Consider the following 19,581-nt stretch of genomic DNA (forward strand, 5'->3'; position numbering starts at 1 on the left):
GTAGTTTTTTTAAAACCTGTTTTCAACCGTTTATTTTAAACGATTCGTTTTATTTTCTTAGTGTTTGATGCTTTAAATTTAAACATTGTTAATTAATCGATCTGTTCATGATGAATCTGAGAAATTTTGTTGACAAATTCTTGAGATATTACATAAATTAAGAAAGATATTCTTTAGTGCCCATAAAGTTTAAACGCTCAGTGACTCTATTATCAGTAATCGTATTATTAAAAAAAATGCTTTGTTTCAGTAAAAAATATTATTATATTCATTGCAGATTAATCATTTACATTTTAATTTAAAGCATAAATTCTACGAGGGGTAACAGAAAATTAGAGAGATACATATCAAGTTATGACTGAAGGCCTTTATAATATTATGAGTGAATTATATGACTATCAAAATTTGAAGTTTTAAAATATTTTGCTGAAGAATCTATTAAAGTTGGAATTGCATAAAATATTTAATTATTAAAATTTTAACGAACATTAAGATTGGCGAACCGGCTGGTCGCCAAAGGCGGCTAGTATAGAATAAAATTATTAAAAATTTACAAGAAAAATAAAATAAATAAATACATTACTTGAAATATAAAAATGAATAAATTATTCTATTTTTAATGTGTATATTACTTCTAATGAATCGTTTGGTAATATTTTTAAGGAAAAATCGATATGAAAGGAAATATAAATAAATAATGCAAACTATTTTGGAAGGATCGAAAAATAATAAAAGATGAATAAATTTTATGATTATAATTATTTTTATAAAAGATTAATGAATTTTTAATAAATACAAAAAAATACTTAAAAAGTGAAGTAGAAGAATAGTTGATACTAAATTGCTTGTCTCTTCAAACAGAAGAGAAAAAAAACCATTATTATATTATTAAAGCGCACAATTTTCTCTCAAGTGCTTAATTGAATAGAGTTTTCTAATTCAAATGTGCATTAAATGCTTAAATGCTTCATTTATTTTGTAGTAAAATTTTATATAACATTAAAGTAGAATTAATGTTCATTAGTGCGGATTGAACTACTAGGAGATTTATTAATTAGAAGAAATGGCATTAACCTTTTAATTATTTTATGAATAACTTGATAAATAATCTCTTGTTTCTACTCAAACCGAATAAGTTTTTTCTCTAAAATCGGAATCTAGTGGAAAAAACGGGTGTCCCAAAATAGACGTGCAGTAAAGTGTTGGTAATCTTATTTAAAAATTTGAAAGCTGATAGTTTAGGGTTATTAAAAAAAGGAGCGTTAAACTATATACTGTGTTAAAGCGAGATTTGAATTAAATAAAAAATACAGTTTATTTTAATTTAAATTGTTATATTTTTATTGAATCGTAAAGTACACAGGATAGGGTTATGTATGAAAAAAACAAATAGGGCAAATGGCCTCCACCTCTTAGTTGGCACATACGCAGATTTTTGTTAAAATTTTCCATGACCTTTCTGTATAAATGTGACAGAATTTCGTTGATGAAGCGTTGAATTCCCTCCTTCAATGCACACGCGTGCTTGTGGGTTTATGGGTCAAAGTCTATGCATTTTTATTGTTGAACAATAAAAATGTATAGACTTTTGACAATCAATATTTGATAATCAAATAACCTCATAAAGGGGAATCTAATGATGTTAAATCACACGATCTAGGAAGCCAATTTTAAAATTTTCGAACTGTGGCCACCGGATTTTCATTATTTTTGAAACATTGTTCAACAATAAAAATGCGTTGTTCTATCGTGTAACACTCTACTTTTACTAACCCTAAATGATCAGTTGTCAAATTGATTTTTTTTAATGGGGTTGCCTACGCTTTACTGCACAAATGGTGGCAAATTCTCATCTTGCGTTATTTTGGGACACCCTTTTAGACAAAGAAACTCAAAGTAGTTCTGAATACGACTTTGTGTTTATTATTTGTTCTATTTAGAAGTTTATTACATCTAAATAATCTTGCTTTTTAATCATGGTCGCATGATACAACAGAAATTAAACGCGTTAATGAAATTTTAATATGTATTCGCATTATTAAAGGGATGGAAAAAATAAAATTGTTTCAATTCATGATGGTAGTGAGATAGTCTGATCTTAGTGCGATAATGATAGATTTTCCAAGTTTAAAAAGGCAAAATTATTTCTCCAGATTCATAAAAATTAGTTATCACTTACCGTTGTTGAAATTCTATGCCCAGTCTTTAGAGATTTATCATATTTAAAATTTTTGAACAAGTGACTGTACGGGTAACACCTTAAACGCAATTTAATACTTCTCTGTGTTCAAAAGAAAGCATTTAATATATATACTAATAACCTTCAGTTTCCCATCCACCATATTAGTAGCATTTATTTAGAGATGTAAATGATTTGGCTAAACTGCATGTTACCACAACAAAAGGGAGAACTATTTTACACTAGCCGCCTTTGGCGACCAGCCGGTTCGCCAATCTTAATGTTCGCTAAAATTTTAATAATTAAATATTTTATGCAATTCCAACTTTAATAGATTATTCAGCAAAATATTTTAAAACTTCAAATTTTGATAGTCATATAATTCACTCATAATATTATAAAGGCCTTCAGTCATAACGTGATACGTATCTCTCTAATTTTCTGTTACCTCTCGTAGAATTTATGATTTAAATTAAAGTATAAATGATTAATCTGCAATTAATATAATAATATTTTTTACTGAAACAAAGCATTTTTTTTAATAATATGATTACTGATAATAGAGTCACTGAGCGTTTAAACTTTATGGGCACTAAAGAATATCTTTCTTAATTTATGTAATATCTCAGGAATTTGTCAACAAAATTTTCTCAGATTCATCATGAACAGATCGATTCATTAACAATGTTTCATTTTAAATGCATCAAACACTAAGAAAATAAAATGAATCGTTTAAAATAATCGGTCTAACGCAGATTTAAAAAAACTACTTAAAAAACGATGTACTTAAAACTATAAGCATATACAAAAAAATATATAACTAACATAAATGCAATTTAATTACAAAAGCATGCAACTAACCTAAAAATAATTTAAATCATCCGTTGATAGTGGTTGTCATGACAGCAATCAGAACAATGCGCATGCGTGAATTTTCTTCGCCAGTTAGGTAACGCAAATGCGTGAATTTTTCTACGCCAGTTGGGGTAACGCTATGCAGATTTTACATTTTTAATTTCCTTTATTCTGTGTTATTTTAATTCAAAAGTACTTCAGAATGAATCTGAAACATGGATTAATTAACAATGTTTAATTTTAAATGCATGAAACATTAAGAAAATAAACAGAATCGTTTGAAATAATCCGCCGAAAAGCGTTAACCCTAGCCTCATTACTGTTGGGAGAAAAAATAAACTGAAGCCTTACTGATTTGGCGGTGGTCAAAATGGAAGATTTTTTTGGCGGAAAAGTTGGCGGTGGGGAAAATGAAAGATTTTTTGGCGGGAAAGTTAGTTTTTAATTAATAATTAAAATTCTAATTAAAATTTCAAAAAAAGGGACCCCAGGTGCACATTCCCGACCTCTAAGATATACATGTACCAAATTTGGTAGCTGTAGGTCAAATGACCTGGTCTGTAGAGCGCCAACACACACACACACACACACACACACACACACACACACACACACACACACACATTGAGCTTTATTATAAGTATAGATTATAACTTCTCACTAAGCATACAGATATTTATTAGGCATTCAAAAGCATAGTATAGAGCATTCAGAAGTGATTGCAAAATAGGAAAGGGATCCAGTTAATGAGGTTATGTTTCAATCGAAGTATAATTCTGCAAAATTTTGAAAATTTATTACAGCGGAGGGGTTTTTTTACTAAAAAAATTAATATTTTTATATATAAAAAGTGAATTTCTCAGAAACTACTGATTAAAGATAAATGATATTTTTTTCATGACATATCCTTTAGTTTGCTAATATAAATGCTAAATGAGCTTTAATACTTTGCTGTCCTGTTATTAAATGCTATTTTTTAATATTAATTTTTCCTAAAATTAAATTTCATATTTAAAGTGAAATTTCATCTCTTATTTATACAAAAATTTGTGTAATAAAATATTTATTAAATTGGCAAAATCTTATTTATCATAATGTGAAAAATAAACTTTATTCATATGAAATTACCAAACATGTATTAATATTAGGTTTGATTTTTAAACATTAGGTTTCAATAAAAATTACAAATGACCAATTTAACATCCATTATATTTGGGCGGCGAATGCTCTTAAGAGGTGTTAGTGTAAAACTTAAAATAAAAAAAAAATACATATTGAAAAAAAATATATATTGAATTCAGTTTTTCCTCGGTGCAAAATTTCCTTTTATAGTTGCTTTCTATTTTCAAAACTCTACAAAAATTCTTATTATTAAATAGAATTCGAAATTTTTTTTTGTTTACAAGGGAAAGCAAGGAATACAAAAATTTGATCAAGAAAAAAAAAATAAAATTCATACAAAATTAAATAAATTTTCCAAAATTTCGTGAATTTAAATGGCCTGCTATCAAAATTATTCTTGCGCGTTGGTTACATAAAATGAAGATATACAATTCTAATGCATGAAATATGCCAACATTTTATCGATATGAACAACATAATCTTCACGGTTTGTTATAAAAATGATATAAAAATATTATAGATATCAAACATATAAATTTTTTGATTTTTTTTATTAGATAATATCAACTGTCTCGTAAGCCCTTTTCTATTACATGCATAAAAACACTTTATCTCAAGTCCGAACAATGGAACAATAGTAAAAATTTCTTATAAGTTATGTTTAAGATTCAAAAAGGTGAAGAACATGTTCGGATAGAGAATAAGAAAAATGGCAGAATGTGCTAAAACATGAAATAAAAATAAAAGAAAGAGTTTTCGAGAACGCTTATACATATATCTCAAAACCTCCCTGATCTCCATTTTACTTCCATGTATAGATAAAGAGTGAAGAAATTTTTAGCAATATTTATTCAGTCGCTGGATGTGTTTAGTATAAACCAGCTGCCTCTGCAATCCACTCAGCAATGAAGGCCGCTTCCATTGTGAAACGCAGACATAACAGTACAGCTGGATTACACAAAATATGATTTGTTGATTCTCAAAAGCGAATGCTTTTGCGCTCCCAGTTTGTTGGCGTTACGTCATCATTTTATTTACCAGCTGAATATCGCTTTAATTTTAATTTTTATTGTTTTGGATATGTATCTGTTCACCTGCATCTGCACACGTAATGGAAAATTCTTTGAGAATATGGAACTATTTTCACTTTGAAAATAATTATGTAGTGTCATGAAAAAGGTCATAAGGATGACACGTGTGTAATTATTTTTGCTTTTATAACATCGGGGTTGACATTTCGGCCTTTTCATTAAAGAGCGAAAAATATGAATGAAAAAAAAAGTAATTTTATGAATTCTTATTTAGTCTTTTTGTTTCGATTTATTTTTCGTTTATGAATTTTAGAATAATTTTCTATTGTTTTTTAATACATTTTAGATATTTTACTTTTGTTCTTTTATTCTGTTCTTCTTGTTTATTAATTTGAATTCTTCTTTAGCCTTTTTTTCTCTTTATTTTTCTTTTATTAATTATAGAATTATTTTCTACTGATAAATTTTAATGCTTTTTTTTCTACTACTGTTCTGTTATTTGGTTCTTCCCGTTTTAATAACCTTTTGATATTAAACTTTTCAATGACCCATAAGTTATCAAATGAGATTATGTCTCATAAGAATAAAATTTCTTTCTCTTTTGTAACTGTTATTGACAGTATTGTTTAATTTAAGCTAAGATTGCAAGAAACACAATTATTACTTTATATTTATGATCGAATTTTTCAATGAATAATTGATAATTATACCAAATAGTGTAATAATTTTATTAGAAAGAAGGCATTAAAATTTTTAAACACATTAAAAGATCATGTTTCTATTTTTGATATTAGGTGTTATACCTACTTTAGCAATTGAATAATGCTAAACTCAAGTGAAAAAGAAACGATTTCAAAAATAATTCTTAGAAGCGTTGGATATTACCTGAATAACAATGAAATTAAGTTACCTTTTTGAAATTATATTACCTTTTGGGAATTTTATATTTTTCATCTGAAATCATTTGCATTTATGTTAAGGGAGGATAAATTCCTTTTTTAATGCCAGTCATATATTATAAGTAAGGAAATACTTTTCATTTATTATGATGGAATGGAAAACAATGTAATACATTATTTTCTCACGTGAATTGACATATTTATTCAGTTATTTGATTAAAATTAACAAAAGCAGAATCTCTAAATTATTAAAAAAATATTATGATGTTTAATAAATTATTTTCATCTGAATATTATTTTATCAATAGAATATTTAATAAGAATACTTATTTAACAGGATTCGTTTTAATGATTGAATAAAAATACTTATTAATGTCTCAAATATTGAATAAGAATACTTATTTAACATGTTTCATTTTTATGATTGAAATTCTTTATATGACGATAATTTAGTTTTTGAATTTTGCTTTTTTGCTATTTCGCCATTTTAATCTGATAATTCCGCTTTAGACGAGTATTTAATTAAAATGCCTTGAGTTCGAATAATAGCATGACTATTATTTATTTATTTATCCGTAGAATTATTTATATGAGTTGTTTAGAGAAAAATGTCTCAAATTATGATACATGTGCAACTGATTGCACATTGTGTTTCCTTTTAATGGGAAATTATTTTACAAATGATTAAAATAAATTTTAATACAAATGTAAAATGTTCTAAATTAAATGATTATTTATGATTTAATACAACATATTAAATCACAATTGATCATGATTTAATTTAGTAATATTTGTTAAAATCCTCAATTTTGCTATTACCTTACCATCTTCCTGTATATTTTTATATTAAATCTTCTTTTCTAAAATGGTACCATTCCATTAACAATTCTTAAATTAAATATAAGAGATGCACATTGTAGATTTTTATAAATTTTTTTATTAAAACAATTTTGTATACTGAATTTTTAGACCTAAACTATTTAAATAAATCAAAATATCAAAGAAATTTATTTAAAAAATGAAAAAAATAAAGATTTTTCAAAATCGTTGTTATTGTGTTAGCCGAAAATTCACATTTTTTGCCACATTGTTTTGTTTGTAAATTTAATCCAACTTTCTATGCTTTTTGTTAACCTGACACTCTAATATAGATTTAAACATTTCCGTTTAAAAAGTTATATTCAGTTTAAGAAATCAAAAATAAAAGTTATGCTCTAATTAGGAAAAAGATGCTTATGGCAGAAGCTAAGAATAACATCTAAAAAAATCAGGTGATGTGTATTCATAATGCCTTTTTGTCATCCAAGAATTTTTACTTCAATATGAATGAGTGAAATGAAACAGTTTGTTTTTTAAATTTTGATTTATCTTCTTCCTTGTGAAAAATTAGGTAGTCACTTTTAGACTGCAGCAATTATGGAAAAATACTTTTTTCATATATAGAAAATGTATAGAAGTTTATAGAAGTTTGATGTATAGAAATTCATTTTGAAATTACTTGAAAATAACTCTTCGCACTCCTATGTGAAGTCTGATCCGGCATTCTAAAGTATGGTTTTCATGTTCTTGCCAGATAAAGAGTATTATAAAATCTTATAAAAGCGAAGACTGTCATAGGAATACTTTAGAATTATAACAAATCTATATTTTTGAATTTCCTAAACACTGTAGGATATCCTTGTCCGTACATATGCATTTTATTACTTTTCGGACTGTAAAGGGTTAAAAATACTAAAAATATGACAAATTCATGATATTAATGGTATTACACAAGAAAAAATAGAAAGTACAGAATTAATTTGTATCAACAAGTTTTAAAAAATACTGAGTTAAATTATATTCCCAAGTAAAAACCAAAGACAGTTGTCTCACCGGAATTTTATAGCATACTTTGCATTTCTTTTATTGTGACGTTATAACTTTTGACATAGACTACTTCACTACCTTGGCATCTCATTCATGTCTAAATCATCATCATAGCTTTACCCCACAGACTGGAATCTGGGTCGAATTTGCCGAAAAACATCCATGTTTCTCTTTTTTATCGACATATTTATTACTAGCCGGCTTTGGTGACCAGCCAGTTCACCAGTATTAATGATTGCTAAAATTTTCAATTAAATATTTCATATTACTTGGTCTCTTAATAGCTTTTTCTGCAAAATATTTTAAGCTTCAGATTTTGATAGTTATATAATTCAGTCACTCTATTACACCTTAAGCAGTTCTGTTCATTGTACTATTTAATCTCTCTCTTTAATTTTCTGTCAGCGCCTTTAAAATTTCAACTTTAAATTAAAGTGGAAATCTTAAGTTGTAATTAATATAAAAACATTTTTTTACTGGAACCAACCAAGTCTTTGTTTTGAGTATGAAAATTGAAAGCAGAATCGTTCAACATTGAAGTTGTATGTGCACTGTAGAATAAGTTTCGTAATTTATATAATATCTTAAATAATTATACAATAATAGTTTCTCTGATTCATCGTAAAATTCAATTTTTAGTTTTACTTTCAAAATATTTAAATGCGGTAAAGTAAAAATATTTTATTTCATTTCAGTAAATAAATGTATTTATGAAAAAATTATGAAGTTTAAATTTTACACAGTCCTTTGGTCCTAAGGAATCATATTTTGCTAAATACTCTTGGCACTTCAACTTCTAAATAAACAAATAAACGTTTTGTATCTTCTGCGCTCAAATTCGGCAGATTTATGAAGTTTTTATATATCAATTTTAGATAAGTTACTCTCCTAAGTAATATCTTTAATTATCTATGTACAACCACTTACTAAGTAATCTCATTGGCATGCCATTACTCCGGAGATTAAGAACCTTGAGTTCAAAAACTCCGTGACACTTTCTACATATTGGCATACATACATTCCAATAAAGTCTTATGGGATTCCTTCGCATAAAATTATGGACTATGGGGTGAGGTCACAAATTACTTACATGGCATTGATGAGCTATAGTTACGAAATATAGATATTTTGAATTAGAACTGTAGATAAATAGCAATCGATCTGGACAATATGCCGACCGACAAAAGGTCACACAAACATTTAATACGATTACAGTTGCAGTTATAATAAAATATGACGACTTTTATTGACTTATATCATTGCGTTTTCAGACATTCAAAAATAAAGATCGACAGATAATCGCTTGATGAATTTGGTTCAAAATTTGATAAACATCTATATTATAGGTGCAAAAATTTATAGCTATCGATTACTTGAACTCGAATAGCCATCCAAACAGACAGATTTCCTGTGAATAGATCTCACTAAAAATTTGATCTAATTCCATTTCGACTTTCAGACATCTATCTCAAAGCGGTTTTGAGTTATGTTGTTCATAGACTGATGAAAGGACAGGCAGTCAGAAGTCCAAAAATGTGTTTTTGGACATAGCTTTGACACGTGAATAAAAAAAAATCTTGAATTCGTATTTTTTGATAATTTCTATACTTCCTCTAGACATCTTGTATAAGAAAGTAGAAAGTACAGAAGTTCATAATTTTCATACTGAAATATAGTAACCAAACGGCATTTGCTATTTTAGTTCGTTTATAATATATTGCCTCTGTCAAATAAATTTATATCAACAACTGGCTTTATTGGCATGTTTTTGTTTTAGATGCTATAAATATCGATATTCTTCCCATTTTTCCAAATCTTTTATGTTTTTACTACATTCATTTCCTTGAATGAAAAACAATAAATGTAAAGAACATTTTTAGCAGACATTTTGATATCGTCTGCACTATAAAAGAAAACCATCTGTGATGCCAGAAAAGGCAGTTCCAGTTTTTTTCATGAAAAAAAAAATTACTATCTTGACAAAAAGACATGAATCACTTTTTATCTTTAATACGTCTTTGCTCTTGTAAATGATAAAAAAAAAGGTTTTACTGTAAATAAATAGATGCAATCTTTGTAATCTTTAGATTGTTTTAGTACGCACTTTAAATGTTTGTATCTTTTGCTACGTATAACAGGAAACATATATGAAACAGGCGGCATCGGGTCAAGGCCGAGATAATAAGAATTATTAAACTCTGTGAGACAAAAAACATATTTTGCGCTTGCCTAAAAAGTATTTGGAAAGGCGGCATTTTTCACCACGCTACTGATTTTTGAGACAAGATTTAGTTTAAAAATAATACTGTGAAATCATGCATTAGTGAAAATATATTTTAATTAAAAAATGAATATATTAAAATTATTCTTTTATTAATATGCTATCAAAAGTTATAATCAAAATGGAAAAAGAAAACAAAATTTGCTTAGTTGATTTCGCTAAAAGGTGGCAGGTGTCTATGAGTATTTAGACAAGCATTGTTTTGATACCCATAATGTTTTGACGTAGTTCTGCTTTCGATGTCATGCGTTTCAGCTAAAATTAACAAATTTCTAAGAATCGTTTGTGATTTTTTTTATGTACATTAGTTTTATTTAAGTTAAGTTTTATTGATGTTATTCAAGTCATTAAAACCAAAGAAATGATTCAAAAAGCTCTGATGCAAATGATTAGGGAAGTTAACGCTTTGAATAAAATAAAATTAGATTACAAAGTTGATTGATACTTATAAAGTTTTGCTAATGAATACATGCATTGGGTTTCATTGGCATCGGTAAATATTTCTCTTAATGATATACTAAACAAATTATATTTATGTAACACAAAGCATTAGTTTTATAAAAGTATAAAGTATCTAATACACAAAATAATACTAGTTTCCAAACAAATATTATTGCTCTAATTTTACCATAATGATATTTTAAACTGGATAAAGAATTTCCAGTATAATTCGTGATAAAAATTTTTTAAAAAATACAAGAAATGCACAAGATTTAAATTGAAATTATTATGTAATTGAACAGAAAAACTTATACTACTGAATTCGAAATTGAATTTATTTATGTCTGTCTAAGCAATCCAATACTGAAATGCAAGTGCACACACATCTCGCTTGGATATTTGTTCCATGGAATTGTAATAATAAAAAAGAAATGGGTAAAATCCCAAAATGCACGGGGTTATCCTTGAAATGACCATAAATATAGCTATTGTGAAACTGATTATTTTTATTGAAAAGAACGATTTTTCTGTTATATATTTTAAAACCCAAAGACAAGCTGCAGGTCTACCAGTTATTATAAATCACCTAGAAAAAATATCCCCTTGTTAATAATGTTGATTCATTTATTATTTCCATATAAAAAGAAAAATGAGTAGAAAATAAAAGTTGTCATTATGAAATTGTTGATATAATGTCAGGAAATAGAGTGAAATGAAAGAATAGTTTGTTAAGTACGTAATGGCTAATTTTTAACAATAGGGATGTTTGTATAGATTATTTAATCCTGACTTCATTGAGACTCCAAAATTTTTGTTCCAACATTTATGTTTTACTATTTTTAATTAGACAAAAATCATTTACCAACATCTTTGTATTTTTAAAAAGGAGCAATTTTATACACGTTATTTGATTTCAATCACTTATACATTTATAGCTTTATTCTTTGTGCATGGTGTTTTTCTAGTTTAATATTCTCAAGAAAATTGCATTCTGAATATTAAGTTTCCACGCAATTTATCCTACAAAAGGGCCTTGCACTAGAATAAAGCCTACATCATCATTTTCACCATGATTTAACGATAGAATAATTCTTCGTTTATGTATCAAGACTTTATTAACTGGATGTTCATGAATTGAAACGAGACAATGTATTTCTAAGCTGAATATATGCACTGTTTATTGCAGATGGCAGGTATTGTTCTAAGCACCAGGATTTAATGAGAATCTCTTTTTTATAGATCTTATAACATGTCAAGAGATTCAAGATTGTTGTCAGCGACAATAATTGAACAACAGCACAGAGAAAAAATATATGGTGGAGTTGCGAGGGCAAAATCTGCAAGTTTGTTGATAACACGTACGCTACCATGAATGATCTCTGATCTAATTTGATTTGATCTGATTTGATTTGATTCTTTGATCTGATTTGATTTGATTCTTTGATCTAATTTGATTTGATTCTTTGGTCTAATTTGATTTGATTCTTTGATCTAATTTGATTTGATTCTTTGATCTAATTTGTTTTCATTTGATTTGATTTGATTCTTTGATCTAATTTGTTTTCATTTGATTTGATTTGATTCTTTGATCTAATTTGTTTTCATTTGATTTGATTCTTTGATCTAATTTGATTTGATTTGATTCTTTGATCTAATTTGATTTGATTTGATTCTTTGATCTAATTTGATTTGATTTGATTCTTTGATCTAATTTGATTTGATTTGATTCTTTGATCTAATTTGATTTCATTTGATTTGATTCTTTGATCTAATTTGATTTGATTCTTTGATCTAATTTGATTTCATTTGATTTGATTCTTTGATCTAATTTTATTTGATTCTTTGATTTAGTTTGATCTCCTTACTAATACACTATGTCAAAAAAGTAGAAGGATAGCCATATTTTGTAAATTATGTTTTGTATTTTGATCCTAAGTTTTTTTAGGTTGTTTGTCTATTTTATCTTTATTTTCAATGAGTAAATTTTATCTAGAATTAATAAAAATTTAAACTGTACTTAACGATTTTTGTTGTGTGAAGAAATTAGAAAGACAAGTGCTAAAATAATTGTTTGGGAAGGTATTTTAAATCTTAAAAATGGGTGTTTCATTCTTTTCAAATGTTTTTGTTAAGAAAAACTTACTATTTTATTAAAAGCAGTCATTTTCATGTTTTTAAAATGCCTAGAGGAAAGCCTTATAAGTGAGTTTCAAAAAGTCCAAATTATCGCCTACAAAAGTGATGGCAAAGGTGTGAGCAAAATTGCACACTAGTTATACATGAATCAAAATACTGTTTCGAACTTCATAAGAAATCCTAGAAAACAGGGGACCAAAAAGAAGACTGGCAGATTGAAAAAAATGATGCCACACGATAAAAAAAAGCATTTTAGAAGTAAAAAGAACGGATAGAAATATTGCAAAAGCTCAAAATATTGCAGGCATTACATATGCTTCAAGAAGAACTGTCTACAATTGCATAAAAATCTTCAAAGGCTCGTCTTCAGTAAAAGCAAGAGCCAATCTAAATGTACTGAAAGCTACATTGAACACCAACTGCAGTGAACTAGAAACCATATGTCCTGCGTTCGTAATAATCTCTTGAGTTCATAATATTTTCTGATGAGAAAATAATTTAGACTATCCAGCCGGCTACCAATACTATTGGCATTGTCTTAATAATTAAGGGGAAAAACGTTATGCGGAAATGAAAGTATTTTTAATAATAATTTAATGTTTTGAATTTTAAAGTAAATATAAATGTTTTTTTACAAATAACTCTGGGAAGTTTCTGAGGGAAAATCTTGAAATCTTGAATCATTTTTAATAAAAACTCTAATTCAGTTTTTGTAATAATCTTCCTAAGTAAAAATCTATTATTGAAAAGGTAATTATATATCGAATCGATAGATCTATGCCCAACCGATCTTTAACTCATGCTTAACACAATCTACATATAGTATTCATTTTAAAAGCATTTGTATTAAAAATATGCAAGAGAAATGCTAGAAATCACTATTTACAAATTCATTGCCTCGTCTGAATTGATGTGTCTCTTAATAATTTAGATATGATAATTAAAGTAAAAGTTATTATATCGTCACTTGATATTGTGTATCTAACCTATCTGACTTACTAATGATTGAAATTTCTGACATTATATTTATTTTTTTAATATCTAATTAACTATAAACAGTTGCTAAAAGTATTAATTTCCATTTCTAAAATGTGTGATGCAGTGTAAAAAACTTCAGAAATATACCTTAAAAAACAGTTTTATAATTTTGGCCAACTACTATAATAATATGATAAAGAAATTTAAAAAATTAGTACAATACTTGTTGTGCCAGGAAAGAAAATCTGATATGTAAAAATTTTGATTAATACGTATCTACGGCTTTCTAATGAATAAATTTTCAGATATTATATCCATTTGTCTTTTAATATCTAAATAAATATAACCAAATGCTAATAATATTAATTCATTTTTTTAAATGTATAATGTAATATTAAAAAAATCCTCAAAAATGTCCCGCTCCCACACCTCCAAAAAAAAAACCTTTATCATTTTCGCCAAAAATATTAAAATGAAAAAGTAATAAAATTTAGTAGTACAGTAGGTACTTGTTAGAGTTTCCTTACTGACAATACACGCGAAAATCTTATAAATATGTTTCTAATGAATAAAACATCGGACATTATATCTATTAGTCTTTTAATATTTAAATAACTAGTTACTAATAGAATTAATTCACTTTTTTTTAAATGTGTGATGTTATGCAAAAAAAAAAAAAAAACCCTTCAAAAATGTACATTTACTCGAAAAAACTTTATAATTTTGGCCAACTATATTAACATGAAAAAGTGATACAAATTTAGTACAGTACTTGTGCCAGTAAGAAAAATTTAGCATGTGAATATACTTAGTAATATACATCTATGGCTTTCTAATGAATAAATCTCCTGGCATTATGTCCATTTGTTTTTTGATATTCAAATAACTGTAATCAGCAGCTAAAGTATTAATTCAATTTTTTATAATGTGTGATGTAATAAAAGAAACCTTAGAAATATACCTTTTCCAAAAAAAAATTTATATTTAATATGAAAATTTAGTACAACACTTGTACCAGTTAGAAAAATCTAACATGTGACAATTCATCTTAATATATTTGTTCCAAAAATTTAGCCATTTCTATTAAGACAAAATAAATCCAAACATTCCGAAATCAAACTGAAAAGGATAAATGAATTTTTAATTTTTACAAGCGATTTCTTAACTAAAGGAGAACCAGTCTAACATCTTCAATTTGGAATACTCATAAAATTCCTCGATCGAAACTCGTAATAATAGCTGAATTAGAGATGCTTTCATTCTTACGAAAGGTGGAAGATGACGAAATTTGTGTTGCGAGAGGCAATTTCTGTCACCTTTTCGCGAGAACAATAGGTAATCACTGCAAGCTGAAATTCGATTTGTGTTAGATTAGCACATGGTGAAAGGTTACCAGTGTGACGTTCTTAATTGAAATTTGAAAGAAAACTCCTTCGGTGAATGGCACAGGCTTCCATTAAATTCCCTCACAATCGTAGAATCATCCATTATTACAAAATTGTTGAATCATAAATGTGAGTTAAGATATTGAAAGGAAAAAAGTGAATCAAGATTTTTTTCTTCTTATTTTGGTGATTTCTTTTCTTTTCTTTTTTTCTTTTTTCTTTTTTTTTTTTTTTGCTATTTTTCCAACTAATCATAATATTTTTTACTTTATGTATAAGAATTTTATACAAAATATAATAATCTTCATAAAATTTGGACTTCTTCGAATCTTCACGTTTCAGAAGTTTATGAATTCAAAGAAGAACCAATCCACCAGAATCCAAAGATTAAAAAAACTATGGTTTTTATAATTTAAAAAAATGTATGGTTCTCTTATTAAGTACTAGACGCCTTTGGCGACCAGCTGGTTCGCCAGTATTACTGCTCTCTACAATTTTCAATTAAATATTTTAAGTAACTGGTCTCTTAACAGATTCTCAAACAAAACATTTTTAATCTTCAAATTTTGATAGTCATACCAAACTTATACTGTTGTTTAGATCGTTTCGTTCAATTTACTATATATATTTTGCTAATTTGTTGTCATTTCCGGTAAAACTTCAACTTTAATTTAAAGTGGAAATGATGAAATTGCAATTAATATAAAGATATTTTTTAATAAAACCATGCGTTCTATTTTATTTATCATCTTTATTATTATTGAATATGAATATTGCAAACAGAATCGCTCGGTATTTATGTCTTATGTGAACTACAAAATATTTTTCATAATTTATGCAATATCTCAAACGATAATTCAACAAAAATTTCTCAGATTCAGCATAAAATTCAGTTTTTAGTTTTGCTTTCAAAAGGATTGAAATGAAATCAATAAAAATATTTTGTTCCGGCCTATAAATATATTTCAAAAATTGTGAAGTCTAAATTCAATGCACTAAGGTATCAGATTCTGAGAAATATTCTGGACATACCAAATTTTAAATAAATGAATGAATGTTTCTATTTTCCACGATCAACTAAGATTTATTTATAAAGTTTTGAATGTTAAAAATTTAGAAAAACTCAACATTTTCATAATCTTAGGCCAATTAATCTAGAGAAACCTGCGCGCTGATTGGCGTATTTTCTTTGAAATAATCTATGGAAAATCTAAAATTATCCTTTTTTTATTGAATAGTAATATTCAAATTTTTATAAATCATTCAGTTTAAGTGATTGATTTAGTTGATTGAAATTAACTCTTTTTATTTAAAATATTAGTGTCTCAAGAACATTTTGTTATTCGTGATTTCTACAGCAGAAGCTTTACGTAAAATCAAAAATTCGTTATTTATTAGAGCATTTATTGAATCAAGTTACATAAAATATAATCATTTTCCATTTAGACCATTTTAGCAGATCTGTGTCTTACTAAAGGTTTACAAATTAGCTGTGTGGCCCTGATTTGAATGGATATCCTGTTCATATTAAACAAAACTTGCCTTAAAATAAAACTGATTTATTGGATTAATAATATAGAGAGTGTAAAAGATCACAAAATAACTTTTCTTGAATTTATTTTTTAGAAAAAAATAATATTTCATATTTGTTTCATTTCCTACAGACACGTGTTGAAAAATATATTTTTGCAGATTTCATTTCCAAAAAGATTTAATTTATTTTTAATTGGAGCTTTAATCAATGTGATGGCAACACTTAGAAAAAAGCTAATTTTTCCCCATGAATGCGAAACGTGCTCGTGCAGCTTAAATTTATTTTTATTTTGTACGAAAAATATTGTTGAAAAATATAGTTAAAATATTTATTTAAAAATTCATTAAAAATAGAAATTTAATTTTAAGGTTATAACATCGGTATTATTTAAAAAGATAAATTTTTGATCTCTAACTTCATGTAAAAATATTTTTTGTGCGGTAATATTTTCGGAAGTTATAGCAGAAACAGGCCAAAATTTCGCTTAATTTTTAAGTTAATATAATCCTAATTAAAAATTCGAAAAAATAACCCCCAGGTGCACATTCCCGGCCTCCAAGTTATACACGTGCCAAATTTGGTAGCTGTAGGTTGAATGATCAGGCCTGTAGAGTGCCAACACACACACACACACACACACACATTGAGCTTTATTATAAGTATAGATTATTTAGGTTGTATTAAACGTAGACTCGTCCTTTTTTTACAATTTTGTTAAAAATTACATGGACATTTCAATAGTGCATTATGTACTAATTTCAACTTGTCAGAAAATGATCTGCAAATTTTAGTTTGTTCAGCATTTGCGATTAAATCAATAATATAAAGATTAAGATAAAATAGATAAGAAAAATTGTTTTGAAGGTTTAAAGGAGAAAGTGGGGCCCGAGGGGTACATTAAGGTTTTATTAGACCTTCCATATAACAAGAGGAATATAGCTTTAGAACTCTATACGTTATCTAACAATCCAATTTTTGAGTATACCTAATATTTAAAATAAATTCAAAAACATTTATTACTGCTTCATTTTATATAAATAATGTAAACAAAGTTTATCACATCATCGCGTAATCGTAATTTCACTTTGGAATCAAAAAGAACACTAAGAATATTTCTGTTGCCGTAAAAAAGTTTTCCTTTTATTATTAAAATAATAACCTCGTATGTAAATACTTAAATGATATTAAAATTTTAGCAAAATAACTGAGCTTTTCAATTCATAATTTTTAAAAATTTTTGTTGTGACGTCTATACTTTTTTTCAAAGTAATGAAGCATTAGTTTATCGAAATTAAAAAGTAAGTTTATATATAAAAAAGCTTCATAACACACAATCGATACAAACAAAATGGAAAAAATATCATTTTCTCAATTAAATATAAACACTCATTCATTAAAAGCTCTTCGTTAAAAATTAAAATATGGAATCCTAAAGATACGTTTTACATATTTTATTTTCTAAAATAATCATTCTAAAATTCAGAAAACAAAAATTAACAAGCAATGTTCTATAAGAATTATCATTCGTCAATTAAAAATAAGATGATTTTTTTTTATATTTTATCTAATATTATATGCATCTTACAAGAATGTTTTTTTTTTAAAAATAAGAATTGAAAAAAAAACTGAAAATCTTTTCTCTAATGGCCTTTTTGTTCAACATCTTTAATGACAAATCATATTTTTGTTTTTTTACCTCCAGAGCAAATAAAACAAATTTGTTCTTCCTCCCAAAGACGCTTGCAAACATCTTTTAGCAATTAGTTTAATGGGAAATGCATTTAAGCTGATTAATTCTTCTTCGCTTGTAATTAAACACAAAAATGTTACTAGTTAGAAATTTCGTCTCAAAAAATTTCTTTCCGTCTCCAAATGCATTTATTTGCAAAGTGAAAAAAAAATAGTAAAGAACTTCTAAAAAAACTTGTTATGCTATTTTACTATATTTATCGTCTGCTGTCTTCTTTTTGAAGCGTTTACAAACGTTGACTCACAAGAATAACACATTACTAGTTAAACCTCAATCATGCATGACCTTTAAAAATACTACATACTTTCGGGTTTATTTAAAATAATAATTTTTATGTTAACGTTATTATGTTTATCTATTCAAATAAGTACGGTTGATGATGCTTGTTTAGACTAACATTTTGCTGAATATCAGAAATATCTATTTTTTATTTTCTCGTATACATAGTATTGTAATTATCAAAAAATTCGAACTCGAGATTTTGACAAATTTCCACGTTTTAGACCTTGCTACGGCCAAGAAATATATTTTTTGAAAATGTCTGTTTGTGATAACAATGTTCCAAAAAAGTGGTGTATTAACTTGTTTATTTAAATAATCATTTTCTGGCTTTCCATTTTGTGTGTCTGGAATTTTGCAATCGATTTTAAACCGACTTCCTGATGATCTAACATTTTACGTGGCGGCATCTCTCATCAATAAAAATACTTATTCGATTGCAAAATTTGTATCGAATAAACGATTAAACATACAAGAAAAATAGTTAAAATTGCATTGCCATTGACTTCTGAGCTATGTTTTAAAATTTCCAGTCTCTAGTTTTTTTCGAGAAATTAGTTTAAAAATCGATTGCAAAATTTACACTAAACAGACAGATAGACAGAGAAAAAAGTGAAAATATGTCTTGTTTCTGTCTGGTTATCCGGAGTTCCAAAAACGAATTAATTATTACATGAAAGTGGTCATGTAATTAATTGCAAAATGCTGTTTCAAAATTTGAAAAGAACAGAAAAAAAAAGAATATTAAAAAAGACTTGTAATCAGTCTTGTTCCTGTCTTGTTCTGAAGAATCGGCAAGAATTACATAATACTAGTTAATTTATTTTAATTAGGAGATGAACATG

This window comes from Argiope bruennichi, chromosome 4 (assembly GCF_947563725.1).
Source record: "Argiope bruennichi chromosome 4, qqArgBrue1.1, whole genome shotgun sequence".
NCBI lineage: Eukaryota > Metazoa > Arthropoda > Arachnida > Araneae > Araneidae > Argiope > Argiope bruennichi.